The sequence below is a fragment of the Macaca nemestrina genome, chromosome 7 (genome assembly GCF_043159975.1).
Source record: "Macaca nemestrina isolate mMacNem1 chromosome 7, mMacNem.hap1, whole genome shotgun sequence".
Classification (NCBI taxonomy): Eukaryota; Metazoa; Chordata; class Mammalia; order Primates; family Cercopithecidae; genus Macaca; species Macaca nemestrina.
Genome location: NC_092131.1, coordinates 144770697 through 144782688, shown reverse-complemented (window position 1 = coordinate 144782688; position 11992 = coordinate 144770697). Strand labels below are relative to the sequence as shown.

General features: G+C 47.8%; 1 protein-coding gene across 4 annotated transcripts in view; it reads left to right on the top strand.

Moving 5' to 3' along the window:
• The first annotated feature begins 265 nt into the window (after nucleotides 1-265).
• Nucleotides 266-11992, top strand: part of LOC105489700 (cingulin like 1) — a 175644-nt gene continuing 163917 nt past the window's right edge. For 3 of the 4 annotated variants that reach the window (XM_071066791.1, XM_071066790.1, XM_071066789.1), the window contains exon 1: nucleotides 266-346. The gene's annotated coding sequence lies outside the window, so the exon portion shown is untranslated. Of the gene's footprint in view, nucleotides 347-9063; nucleotides 9515-11992 lie in introns of those variants that run through there. The other variant, XM_011754703.3, reaches the window with a different exon arrangement.

Here is an 11992-nt window from a genome sequence, read left to right as displayed (position 1 = left end):
AGGCGGAGGGGAGGTGGAAGGACGAGCCGCTCCGGGGAAGGGTGAGGTCTAAGCGCAGCCTGGGGCCGAGCGGAGCAGAGGGCGGGTCGTGCGATGGTGCCTGGGGAGGTTCGTCCCGACCGGCCGCGGGCGGATCGAAGGGAGGGTTGGGCCCGCGGCAGCCCCGGCGGGTCTAGGCCCCCGGCCGGCCCCTGCCCCTCCTCCCGGGAGGGCGGGCGGCGGCTGCGGGGCGGGGCGCGGGCTCGCTCGGCCTCCTGGCGGCGCAGCGGCCCCTCCACTCCGGCCGGGCTCTGCTGGCTGCGGCGGGAGCTGGACGCGGGAGGCGGCGGCGGCGGCGGCGGCGGCGGTGAGTGAGCTCCGGCCGGGAGCGGGGCGGGTGTGCGCCGGGAGCCGGGCTCCAGGGTGCTAGGTGCCGCCCAGGGCGGCGGGACCCCCAGGCGTTCGGGCTCAGCCAGGTGCGCTGTGCTCAGTCCGGGCGTCCGCTCTCGGTGCCGCGCTTCGCGCGGGTCCTGGGGTTGGTAAGTGCGACCCGGACTCCCGCGCCGCGCCCAGCCGAGGACAGGCGCAGAACAGATGCGGGCGATCCCCGGGGAACCCGCCTCGCGGCGGGGTGGGAGGGAGGAGGCCCTGCAGGACCTCCCTTTAGTGAAGAGGGGCCCTGTGCCTTCGCACCCCTGCCTGGACCTCCGGCTCTAGTGACAGCTGGGAGAGACCCACGCGAAGCAGTCCCTGACCTATCCTGTCGTACCTAAGTCCTTGGCGTGCTCGGCCAGACCATGCCCTGGAACAAAAAGGGGCGTGTGGCCTCTCTCTTCCCGGATCCTCCCGACCACTGCACCGCCCAGGCAGGTCATCCCCGAGAGCCCCCGCCTCACTTGGAGCACACATTCTGATTCTGGCTCTCCCCGGGACTTTTCCAAGTTGCATCACTGTTTGGCCTCTAGACAGGTACTTGGCTGTCATGTTGGAGTTAGTTACACAGGATTTTTGAAACTTTGTATATTTGCTTTGTGTGTTCCCCTTCACCCTAAGGCCGCTGCCCTCCCAACTCTGCTTATGCCGCTCAAAACGTTGCTCAAGGCTCACTGCGAATGCTTTTGCAGGCATTGGTTCTCAAACTTGCCTGCACATCTGGAGAGTCTTAAAAAATACTGGTGCCTGTGTCCCACTCCCAGAGATCTGGATTCAGCTTCCCTGGGTCGCAGCCTGGACAATGGAGTTTTTAAGACGCCCCAGGTGATTCTAATGCGCAGACAAGTTTGAAAACCTCTGCTTTGCGGGTTGCTCCCACCAGCCACTCTTCCGACGGCTAAAGATCAGTCCTGATCTAGAACTCATCTCAGGCCCTCTGAACTCTTCCTTAATCCACCTCTCCACCTGAAGAACCTGTTGGTTGGTGCATTCCAACTTTAGACAGTAGATGGTGCCTTTACTGAAGTTCCCTTTGTTTCTACCTCTCTGTTAACAGTCAATACTGCCGGGGCCCTTTCTGCCAAGGAGGTGGGAGTGTAGGCATTAGAACCAAGGAGTCCTTGTCAGGGTCAAGGTTATAATACAGGGTTGTCCTATTCAGGGAAAACCAAGTGATAATTTGACGTGTCATATTCGGAAATAATTTCAGATTAAAAGGAGAAAAAATACTTTAGGGTTTGGTCAGCTCTTGGAGACCTTCCCGAGACTCCCCCACATAGATAATGGAGTTGCATAAATGTGGGGAATTTTCCTTCAAGAAGCCAACGCTAACAACATCCTTTTTTTTTTTTTTTTTTTTTTTTTTTTTTGAGACGGAGTCTCGCTCTGTCGCCCAGCCCAGGCTGGAGTGCAGTGGCGCGATCTCGGCTCACTGCAAGCTCCGCCTCCCGAGTTCACGCCATTCTCCTGCCTCAGCCTCCCGAGTAGCTGGGACTACAGGCGCCCACAACCGCGCCCGGCTAATTTTTTATATTTTTAGTAGAGACGGGGTTTCACCGTGGTCTCGATCTCCTGACCTTGTGATCCGCCCGCCTCGGCCTCCCAAAGTGCTGGGATTACAGGCGTGAGCCACCGCGCCCGGCGCTAACAACATCCTTAACGTTTTGTGGTTGATATTTGTGTTAACCTAAGTGCATTTTTGTAGATTAAACTTATTCTGGAAGTATGATGAAGCCCTGCAGACAGAACACAGTGTATAGCATGGCACATCTGAGATGACACCTGAGACACCTGTCACATGATCTTAAAAATGATAGAGAAGTAGGACTAAGGAAAATGTAACCATGCTTATATTGGCTGAATTAGGTCATATATTTTAATGAGAAAATGTGTTTTCACTGTCCTTGTTAGTCATGTCATAGTCTCTGGGATCTTGGTTAATTTCCTTTTGTACCCCAAGTATGATGTTTGTATTAGATTTCCACCCTGATGTTGCTACCTGACCACAAATCAGTGGTTTTAAGTTTTTCTTAGGGGGTGGCCCTCTATTTTTTTTTTTTTTTTTTTGAGACGGAGTTTTACTCTTGTCACCCAGGCTGGAGTGCAATGGTGCAATCTCGGCTCATAGCAACCTCCGCCTCCCTGGTTCAAGTGATTCTCCTGCCTCAGCCTCCCAAGTAGCTGGGATTACAGGCACCCACTACCATGCCCGGCTACTTTTTTGTATTTTTGGTAGAGACAGGGTTTCACCATGTTGGCCAGGCTGTTCTCAAACTCCTGACCTCAGGTGATCCGCCCACCTCGGCCTCTCAAAGTGCTGGGATTACAGGCATGAGCCACCGTGCCCAGCCTATATTATATTTTTATTAGCAGTGGGATGACATCCTTTCAAGAATGCCTTGCCAAAGTGAAAGAACATTTATGTTCATTTCTAGCTCCTCATATACGTCCAAAGAACACTCCTTTTGAAAAATACAAAAATGACATAATTTTGCCCACTTGGTTTTCTCTCTTTTCTCCAACTTCCACGACCATGCTCTGCTGCTATTACTGTATTCACTTGCTGGAGGTGTGCACCCTGTGGGAGCCGTCTTCATTGTCTTGGCTCTGGCTTGAAATGGAGGTTACGTGGAGCGCATGGTCTTACAGGGTGTCCCTGACCTGAATCATCAGCCTTTGGGGAGCAAGACCATATGGAAAGTGTTTTCCTACTGTTTTGTGTGTATGTGTGTGTGTGTGTGTGTGTGTGTGTGTGTGTGAGACCATGACAACAAAATGAAGCCATATTATTAAATGCTTTGTTAACCTGCAAATCTTGTCTCAATTGGGAAAAGAAAAATGCTTATTCGAGGATGCTGTTGAATTCATGGTGTCTGAAAAGTCACACCTGAACAGCAGTAGTTACACCGTGAGTATAATAATACACTCGACCTCCCCCCACCCCCCCGCCGAAAAAAAAGTTTATGTCAATGTGGGCCTAAGCACATTTATTGCAATTTCTCACTTTGGAGTAGCAGCTCTAATATCCTAAAGTGATTAGAATAAAGTAAGTGAAGAAAAATATGAAGAAAGAGTTAGTGAGAGACTTTTGCATTTAGGGAACGGAGATACCGCAGCTAGAAAAGGCCTTTGGTTTGTCTTAAGAATTGACTGCCCTTTTGGCTTCCTTTTTTTCCCCTTGTTTAATTTGCTTGTGCTGGTGGGTGAAGGAGAGTTAAAGAAATTTAATGGCCTCCTAACTCTCTTTCCCCATGGAACCCATTTATCTAAGAGATGCCATTGACCTTTTAAAAATATCTAACTGATTGTATGCTTTTCCTTTCTTTTCGTCTTCTGATCTCGGCACTAAAGGGCGGTGGCATGACTGGGAGGTTGGCATCAGAGCAGGAAAACAAAGTTTAAGGGAAACTGAAAATTGGGTAATTTTCTCTGGATGACCAAGTGCTTACTTTTTTCAGGCATGTGACATTGCTGTTATCAAGAACCAGTTATGACATGAAAACCCTGAAAATGGAAAAGGAAAAAATAAAATAATAAAAAAGGGAACGGGGTGGGGGATGGAAATAGCACCAGGGTTGACTGACCTTTACCGAGGAGGGAAGGCTTACTGTTTTCAGCCCGGTGTGTCCGAGTTGCAACCCCCTTTACCTTTACTTCTCTCTTCATGTACCCTCCTCCATCCCTCAAGCCAATATCCTTGGGGGAGAGAGTGCTTCATCTTAAATTCACACTAAGGTATCTTTTGTTTGTTTGTTTGTTTGTTTTTGGTTTTTGAGATGATTGCTCTGTCACCCAGACTGGAGTGCAGTGATGTGATCTCGGGCTCACTGCAACCTCCGCTTCTTGGGTTCAAGCAATCCTTCCTGCCTCAGCCTCCTGAGTAGCTGGGGTTGCAGACATGCGCCACCACACCCGGCTTATTTTTGTATTTGTAGTAGAGATGGGATTTCGCCATGTTGGCCAAGCTGTTCTTGAACTCCTGGCCTCAGGTGATCCGCTTGCCTCAGCCTCCCAAAGTGCTGGGATTACAGGCATGAGCCACTGCGCTCACCCGGCCGAACACATTTTTATGACGCCCCTATTACTAGCAAAAGCTATGTATTACCCAGAGTTGTTGGTAAACAGGATAAGGTTCCTGCCTTAAGGAGCCTGAGTCAGGTGGGGATGTAAACCGTGGGTTGCAATAAGTTAGGAACTTTTCTAATCAAGAGGAACACAGTAGCCTGTGGCGTACTATGGGGCACCTGGCTAGCCTCGCCTGGGTAGATGCCTCGTCAGTTCATTGGCACAGGAGGTATAAGACATGCTTTACTTGGGTTTACATTAAGGCTTATTCTATTAGGCCCATATACCAAATGACTGATTTTGGATGTGTCTGACTCCAGGAGCAGGAAGGGCGCAGGTACCCATCATGCAAAGGGGAGGTGGGAGGTGGAGGAGGAGACCAGATTCCAGCAGGTGTCTTTTGCTTCTGGAGTGTGCTGAACAGGGGTACTTGCTGTGGGTGGGAAGCTCATGGAGAATGTGGCTGGATCCGTGTTTGGCACATTAGTAACTGGTAAAGTAAGCTTAGTAGTGGCTACCTCTGCAACAGAGCTGGAAGGAGAATACAAAGTGCAGTGTGAAAGCCGCAGCTGCACACTTTTTGGAGCGAGTGGTTTGGTTTGTGGTTATTTCTCCTGCCAATGGGCAGACATTGGTTTCTCATCATCCCATGGTCGCTTTAGCTCAGGCTTCCTTGGGCAGGCTGAAAACTGGACTTCACACTGTTTTTCCCTTGGGTAGGTGGTTTCCAAATAGCTGACCCATTGGGCTAATAACCTCATGGTTATAGTAGTTACTATTTGTTTATTCACTGTCTTTCAAGTGCCAGGTATCACGCTCAGCACATTTCTTTCATTACTGTAAACCCTTTACATTCCTGAGAGGCAGGTGGCAGTGACCTCATTTTACAGATGAGGAAACTGAGGTCCAAGGAGGTGCTGAATCCTGCAAAGGTACATAGTACTTGACAGCGGCAAAGTTCTCATGCCTGTAATCGCAGCACTTTGGGAGGCCGAGGCAGGTGGATCCCTTGAGCCCAGGAGGTCAATACCAGCCTGGACAACATGGTGAAATGCTGCCTCTACAAAAAATACAGAAATTAGCCTGGTGTGGTGGCGCGTGCCTGTGGTCCCAGCTACTCTGTATGTTGAGATGGGAGGATGGCTTGAGCCTAGGAGGTTGAGGCTGTAGTGAACCATGATCATGCCACTGCACTCCAGCCTGTGTCACAGAGTGAGACTCTGTCTTAGAAACAAACAACAAAAAGAAAATGGCAGAGTTGAAGTTCGAGAGTGCTCTGGTCTGTCTGAATACAAAGCTAAGTTCTCTCTACTGTTTCTTGCTCCTCTAAGCCGAGCTGATTAAGAAATTGTGTTCTCCGCCGGGCGTGGTGGCTCATGCCTGTAATCTCAGCACTTTGGGAGGCCGAGGTGGGCGGATCACGAGGTCAGGAGATCAAGACCACCCTGGCTAACTCGGTGAAACCCCGTCTCTACTAAAAATACAAAAAATTAGCCCGGTGAGGTGGCGGGCGCCTGTAGTCCCAGCTACTCGGGAGGCTGAGGCAGGAGAATGGCGTGAACCCGGGAGGCGGAGCTTGCAGTGAGCCGAGATCGCACCACTGCACTCCAGCCTGGGCGACAGAGCGAGACTCCGTCTCAAAAAAAAAAAAAAAAAAAAAAAAAAAAAAGAAATTGTGTTCTCACAACTTCTTTTTACCATCACAGTCTCTACTAGATGAGGTAGAGGAAAATAGTAAATCAGTTCAGACCTAAAGAGAAGGTATTCCACTAAAGACCATTGCAACCTTGTAATCAAAGGGAAATTTTATGGACTACTGCTTTTCTAGGTGTTTTAAAGAAGAGGGTAGATTAGGCTGTCCAGAAAGGCTCTGAACGGGTCCCACATCCTAGGTTAGAGAGACGTGATTTCCACCTTTCTTCAAATTCTGCAAACCTCTGAGTTTCTGTAGATAATTGGTTGTTGGGTAAGAGATTAAAAACAAAATTCAGTGTTGGGTATTCTATAGTAAAACGAAGCTGTGCACATCCAATTCCTGTTTATGTGGTACTTGCGACAAAAACAAAACTTGGCTGCATAGTAATTACCTCCAGCTCTTAAAATTACAGGTAGTAAGGGCTTAGAGGCCATATGGAGTTATAATTAGAGATGAGTTTAAAACAGGGCTAGTCAATGAATGTTCATTACTACAATGGGCACTAGCTAAATATTTCAACCCAAGAAGGATCAGCTCCAGGGAACATTTCCAGGGAGTTAGTGGAGGGTCGTCATGGAGTTGGAGTGTTTGGGATTAGTGCAGAGAGCATTTGTTATGAACATGCAATATTTCTGCCAGCCTGGCCAGAAGCCTCTTTGTTTACAGGGCAGAGTTTCTTCCCTGCTGCCCAATCACAGGGATTTCTGCTTTGCTTTGGTAGAGTACGTAATCGTTCAGGTCATTGCTTTGTAGTGTGTTAGGTCTGTACAGCTCCTTGATTGTTAATCATCTTTTCCTGTTACTTATCTCTTTGCTGGAGGATTGAGGTAAGATGACCTCTACTTTTGGCCTCAAGAATTTTCTTGTTTTTGACCTCTTCCCTTAGTTTTATATCTTTGTGTTTCATTGTATTCAATACAGGCCCTCTGTTTTCCCTTGCAAATTTATAGTCCACACAGGGAAGAGGAACGACTGCGACCAGGACTATCCAGGAGTCCTGTGATGGGAGTGTTTAGTCCCGCTTTCCAAGTGAGGGCCCCTTCCTCTGTAAGGCTGGGAGTTTGGGGATTCCAACTAGGACTGTCAGATTCTCAACAATGGGGCTCTTTTGACTTGATTACAAAAGAAAAAGAAATGGCCCAGTTTTCAAAGTCGTGAAGAGGTTCTAGTATATCCTATGAACCAATATATATCCTTGAACTTTTTTGTAGCTGATAGTATTAAAAAAGGTTTGATTCCCCACCTTTTTTGCCTGTGTGGTTTTTATCTTCCTTTCTATAAACAATGGCTTACTCAGAATTACACAGCAGCAGCTGAAAAGTTGATTAGCCTCTCTTTGCCCTAATCAAGTATCAAAAACCTGGACCGTTCACTTAGAGTGGTGATTACTGTGAAAGCTTTAGGTGCTGGAGAGGACCTGATAAAGAATGGAGAGATAAGAGAGAGAAAATAGCTAGCAAAGGGATTGCAGGGCGGAGTTTAACAAACTTAAGATTTCTTTCTTTCTTTCTTTTTTTTTGTTTTTGAGACAGAGTTTTGCTCTTGTTGCCCAGGCTGGAGTGTAATGGCACGATCTCAGCTCCCCAGACCTCCGCCTCCTGGGTTCAAACCGTTCTCCTGCCTTAGCCTCTTGAGTAGCTGTGACTACAGGTGCCCCCCACCACGCCCGGCTAATTTTTTGTATTTTTAGTTGAGATAGGGTTTCACTGTGTAGCCAGGATGGCCTGCCTCAGCCTCCCAAAGTGCTGGGATTACAGGCGTGAGCCACCACACCTGACCTTTTTTTTTTTTTTTTTTTTTGAGATGGTCTCACTCTGTTGGCTAGGCTGGACTGCAGTGGTGTGATCACAGCTTACTGCAGCCTCAACCTCCCAGGCTCAGGCTTAAGTGATCCTCCCACCTCAGCCTCCCGAGGAGCTGGGACCACAGAGGCAGGCCACTATGCCTGGCTAATTTTTGTGTGTGTGTGTGTGTGTTGTAGAAATGGGGTTTTGCCATGTTGCCCAGGCAGGTCTCTAATTCCTGAACTCAAGCCGTCCACCCACCTAGGCCTCCCGAAGTGCTGAGATTACAGGCATGAGCCACCGTGCCCAGCCCAAACTTCAGATTTCTTTTACTTGTGAGTTTCAGGTTCGGGGCTTAAATGCCTTTGCTCTGGATGTGGCCAGACTGGCTCAGCCCTAACAGTCTGTGTTGCCTGGGGCCACCTATAAGCTTTGGGGAGTGGGGTGGGGTGGGAGGAGAAGGTAGGGTGAAGGGAGAGGGGAAATAGGGGGTGGGAGATAAGACCCGCCAGTTAGCTGATTCTCCAGGCCTGGCTTGCTCATGGCCTGACTGCTTCTCCCTGCAGGCCTGAGTCCAACTTTCTGGGTGTGAGGCAGCTGGATGGGGTACAAAAGAGGGAGACAGTTGCCAGACACTTTCCAGGAGACCTGCCCAAGATGAGAAATTCTCATAATAGCAAATGCTCCCAGAGTATTTGCCTCCAGCCCCGTCCTAGAGCTTTTACTATAGCAATTCTATGGGATAGGTACGATCATAAAACCATTTTACAGGCGAGAGAAACAAGGCCATGGGAAATTGGGTAACTTGTCAAAGTGCTGAAATCTGGGGTTCAAACCCTTGCTGTCCAGCTCTGAGCTCTGCTCACAACTACCATCTCTCTAAACACAGAGGCCTGAATGCGCACCTGCTCTTCATTCATTCCTTGAACTCACCCACTCATGCATTTCTCCAACAAATTATTGATGGCCTGTATATGCCTTTATCTTAGCAATGAGAACATCAGTGCTCTTTGTTTGTGTGTCTGAATTCCCATAAACTTTCTTTTTTTTCTTTCTTTCTTTCTTTTTTTTTTTTTTAACTCCTATAAATTTTCAAACAAACCTTTAAAGACATGAGACCTCTTTACTGACCTTGTATACCTAGTGTCTGGTAGAAAATAGGTACTCAATAAAGCTTTGTGGAAGGAAGGAAGAAAGACAGTGTTGTGAAACTTGACATCCTTGTATTTCCTCTATCTCTAGCAGCCACAGTGATGTCTAAACAGAAAAACAGACAAACCTTAAGAGTGAGAGTGTGTGGGGAGTGTTTTGCAAAAATAACGGGAGAGAATTTTTGATAAAAGCATGCTGTCTTGTATGCATTTCAAGTTCTCATGGTGAATCATTTTTTGCTTGTTTGCTTAAAGCATTTCTTATTTGAAGGACATCCCTACACCCAGCTTGCAGACTATTGAGTGAGTAAAGGAGGCCCTTCAGACTTCCATGCATTGTTTGGAGCTGCTCTTGTCATCAGGGTCTGCAGAATATATTTTCTTTGCAGTTGAGGACCAAATACCTGGTAAGGTTCAAGTCCACCATCCATTTTCCTGTATAACATTTAAATACATGAGCCAGTAGAAAGTAGTTTCACCTTGGGCTGAGTGAAGTGACTCACGCCTGTAATCCTAGCAGTGTGGGAGTCCGAGGCAGGTGGATCAATTGGGATCAGGGGTTCAAGACCGGCCTAGCCAACATGGTGAAACCCTGTCCCTGCTACAAATACAAAAAATTAGCTGGGCGTGGGGGTGCATGCCTGTAGTAGGCGGAGATTGCAGTGAACTGAGATCGTGCCACTGCACTCCAGCCTGGGCGACAGAGAAAAAGAAAGTCGTTTTATCTCCTGTATTTTCATTCCTTCTTCACACTGTGGGACCAATAAAGGTCTCACTTACTTGGATTGCAAGCTCTATTTGATGATCACTAGGAGTGATGGCTCTTTGGTTCCTCTTCCATTTCAGGTTCGTTTCCTCATCTGTAAAATAGATGTAATGCCTACTACATACAGTCAAGCCACATCTCTTTGACATAGTACAGTGGTTCTCAAACAGGGGCCTCCCCCCATCTCCCAGCCCGGGGGTACATTTGACAATATCTGGAGACATTCTTGGTAGTTATGACTGGGGTGGTGATGGCTCCTGGCATCTAATGGGCCAAGGCCAGGGATGCTGCTAAATATCCTTCGATTCAAAGGACAGTCCCCCACAAGAATTATCTGGCTTCAAATGTCAGTAGAGCCAAGGCTAAGAAACCCTGGCAAAGTGGAACCTCAAACAATGGTAGCTGTTTTTAACATCTCTGATCTAAGGGAGCTATTGGCCAGGGACAAAGATCCCTCCTTTCTTAAGTAGGGTGGAAAGAATGGAATTTAACGTTTTATTGATGCCTCTGGGTTATCCCACAGGTGCCCCTGAGGTGGGAACACCTCCTTTTCTCTCTATTAAGCATGCCTTAACTTCATTGGAAACTTGCTTGCATCGTTTACATATAAATAGCCATGCTAAAACCAGTGAAACCGCTTAGCCTCTGGGGTGGTTAAACCCATTCCCTGCGGAGGACCTTGGTGGAGTGGGGCCTGCACTGCTACAGACTGTGAGCCTTGCTTTTCTCCCCTGTTAAAGGACAGGTAGGTAATCGTGTCAGCCTCCCATCTCATCATGTTGCTCTGACTCTGCACGTGTGAAACTAGCTCTTCACATGTGAATGTGCTAGTGTGATTCCTAAGGTACGCCTTTTGAAGGCATTTTTCAGGGGATGCAATTCATAGGTGATCACTCAGTCAAGGACACTAAAAATGATAGGGGTTCAACAGTCAAGGAATATCAGTGTTACCAGCATGGTATGAGGCCCCCCAAGCAGTTCCTGCAGCAGGGGGTGTGATTCGGGAAGCAGTGTGGCCCAGTGGTTGACAGCATGAGGTCAGCCAGTCACAGGCTGCTCTGTGTATAACCTTTGGCTTTTCCCGTGCTTGTTGTGTGACCCTGGGTTAGCTACTTGACCCCGTTGCACCTCAGTTTCCTCACCTGTAAAATGAGGATAATGACAGTGACGACAATAACACCCAGCTGAAGATGGGTGTGAGGCTTCAGCGACTTGTCCTGTGAGGTGTGCCGTGAAGATGCGAGCTTAGCTCAATAAATGAGTTGCTGTTAGTAAAATAATATTTGATGTTGGCTTGTAGCTTGTGTATTTTTACTCAGATGAAGAGATTGCTCCTGATTTAGGAGCTGAGAAAGGATCTTTCTGGTTCTTGGTATTTTTTTTGGTGGTAAAATACAGCATAAAGTCTCCATTTTAACCAATTTAAACTGTACAGTGCAGTGGCATTAAGTACATTCACAATGTTGTGCAACCATCACCACTATCTAATTCCAAAACTTTTTCATCCCCCTAAATGGAAAAGCTGGACCCGTTGAGCAGCCACTCCACGTTCCTCCCTTCCCCCAGCCACTCCCTCTCCACGAGCCCACTCGTCTAGTTTCTGTTTCTATGGAACTGCCTAGTCTGGATATTTCGTATAAATGTATTTCATGCAATAGACGGCCTTTTTCATCTGGCTTCTTTCACTTAGCATAATGTTTTCAAGGTGTCATCTGTGTATTGTAACGTGCACCAGCACTTCACCACTTTTTACCTGGTGTCTTTTTTGCAGAGCAACCCAAGCCTCAGTTTCATCAGGCCTGTGGTTCTCTTAAGTCATGCTCTGTTTTCAAGTTTTAAAGTATCTTTCTTCATTGATTTTGATCCTTCTTGGCCAGCCTTATTTTTTCCACTTTTCCCATCCATCCAGGACTTCTAATGACCCTTGAAATGAATATGGAATGAAGCCCTCATGCCGGGTTCTTGGTGCTGGGGAGTAGGTCTTTTTAGGTATCTTAGTTCTGCGGAAGAATTAGCGGCAGGAGCACACATGGGGGCCCTGAGTGGTGCTTCAGTTCCCCGTGACTGTGTGACAGGTTTTAAAAACAAGTGTCTGGAAAACACCACCAGGCCCCTTTTA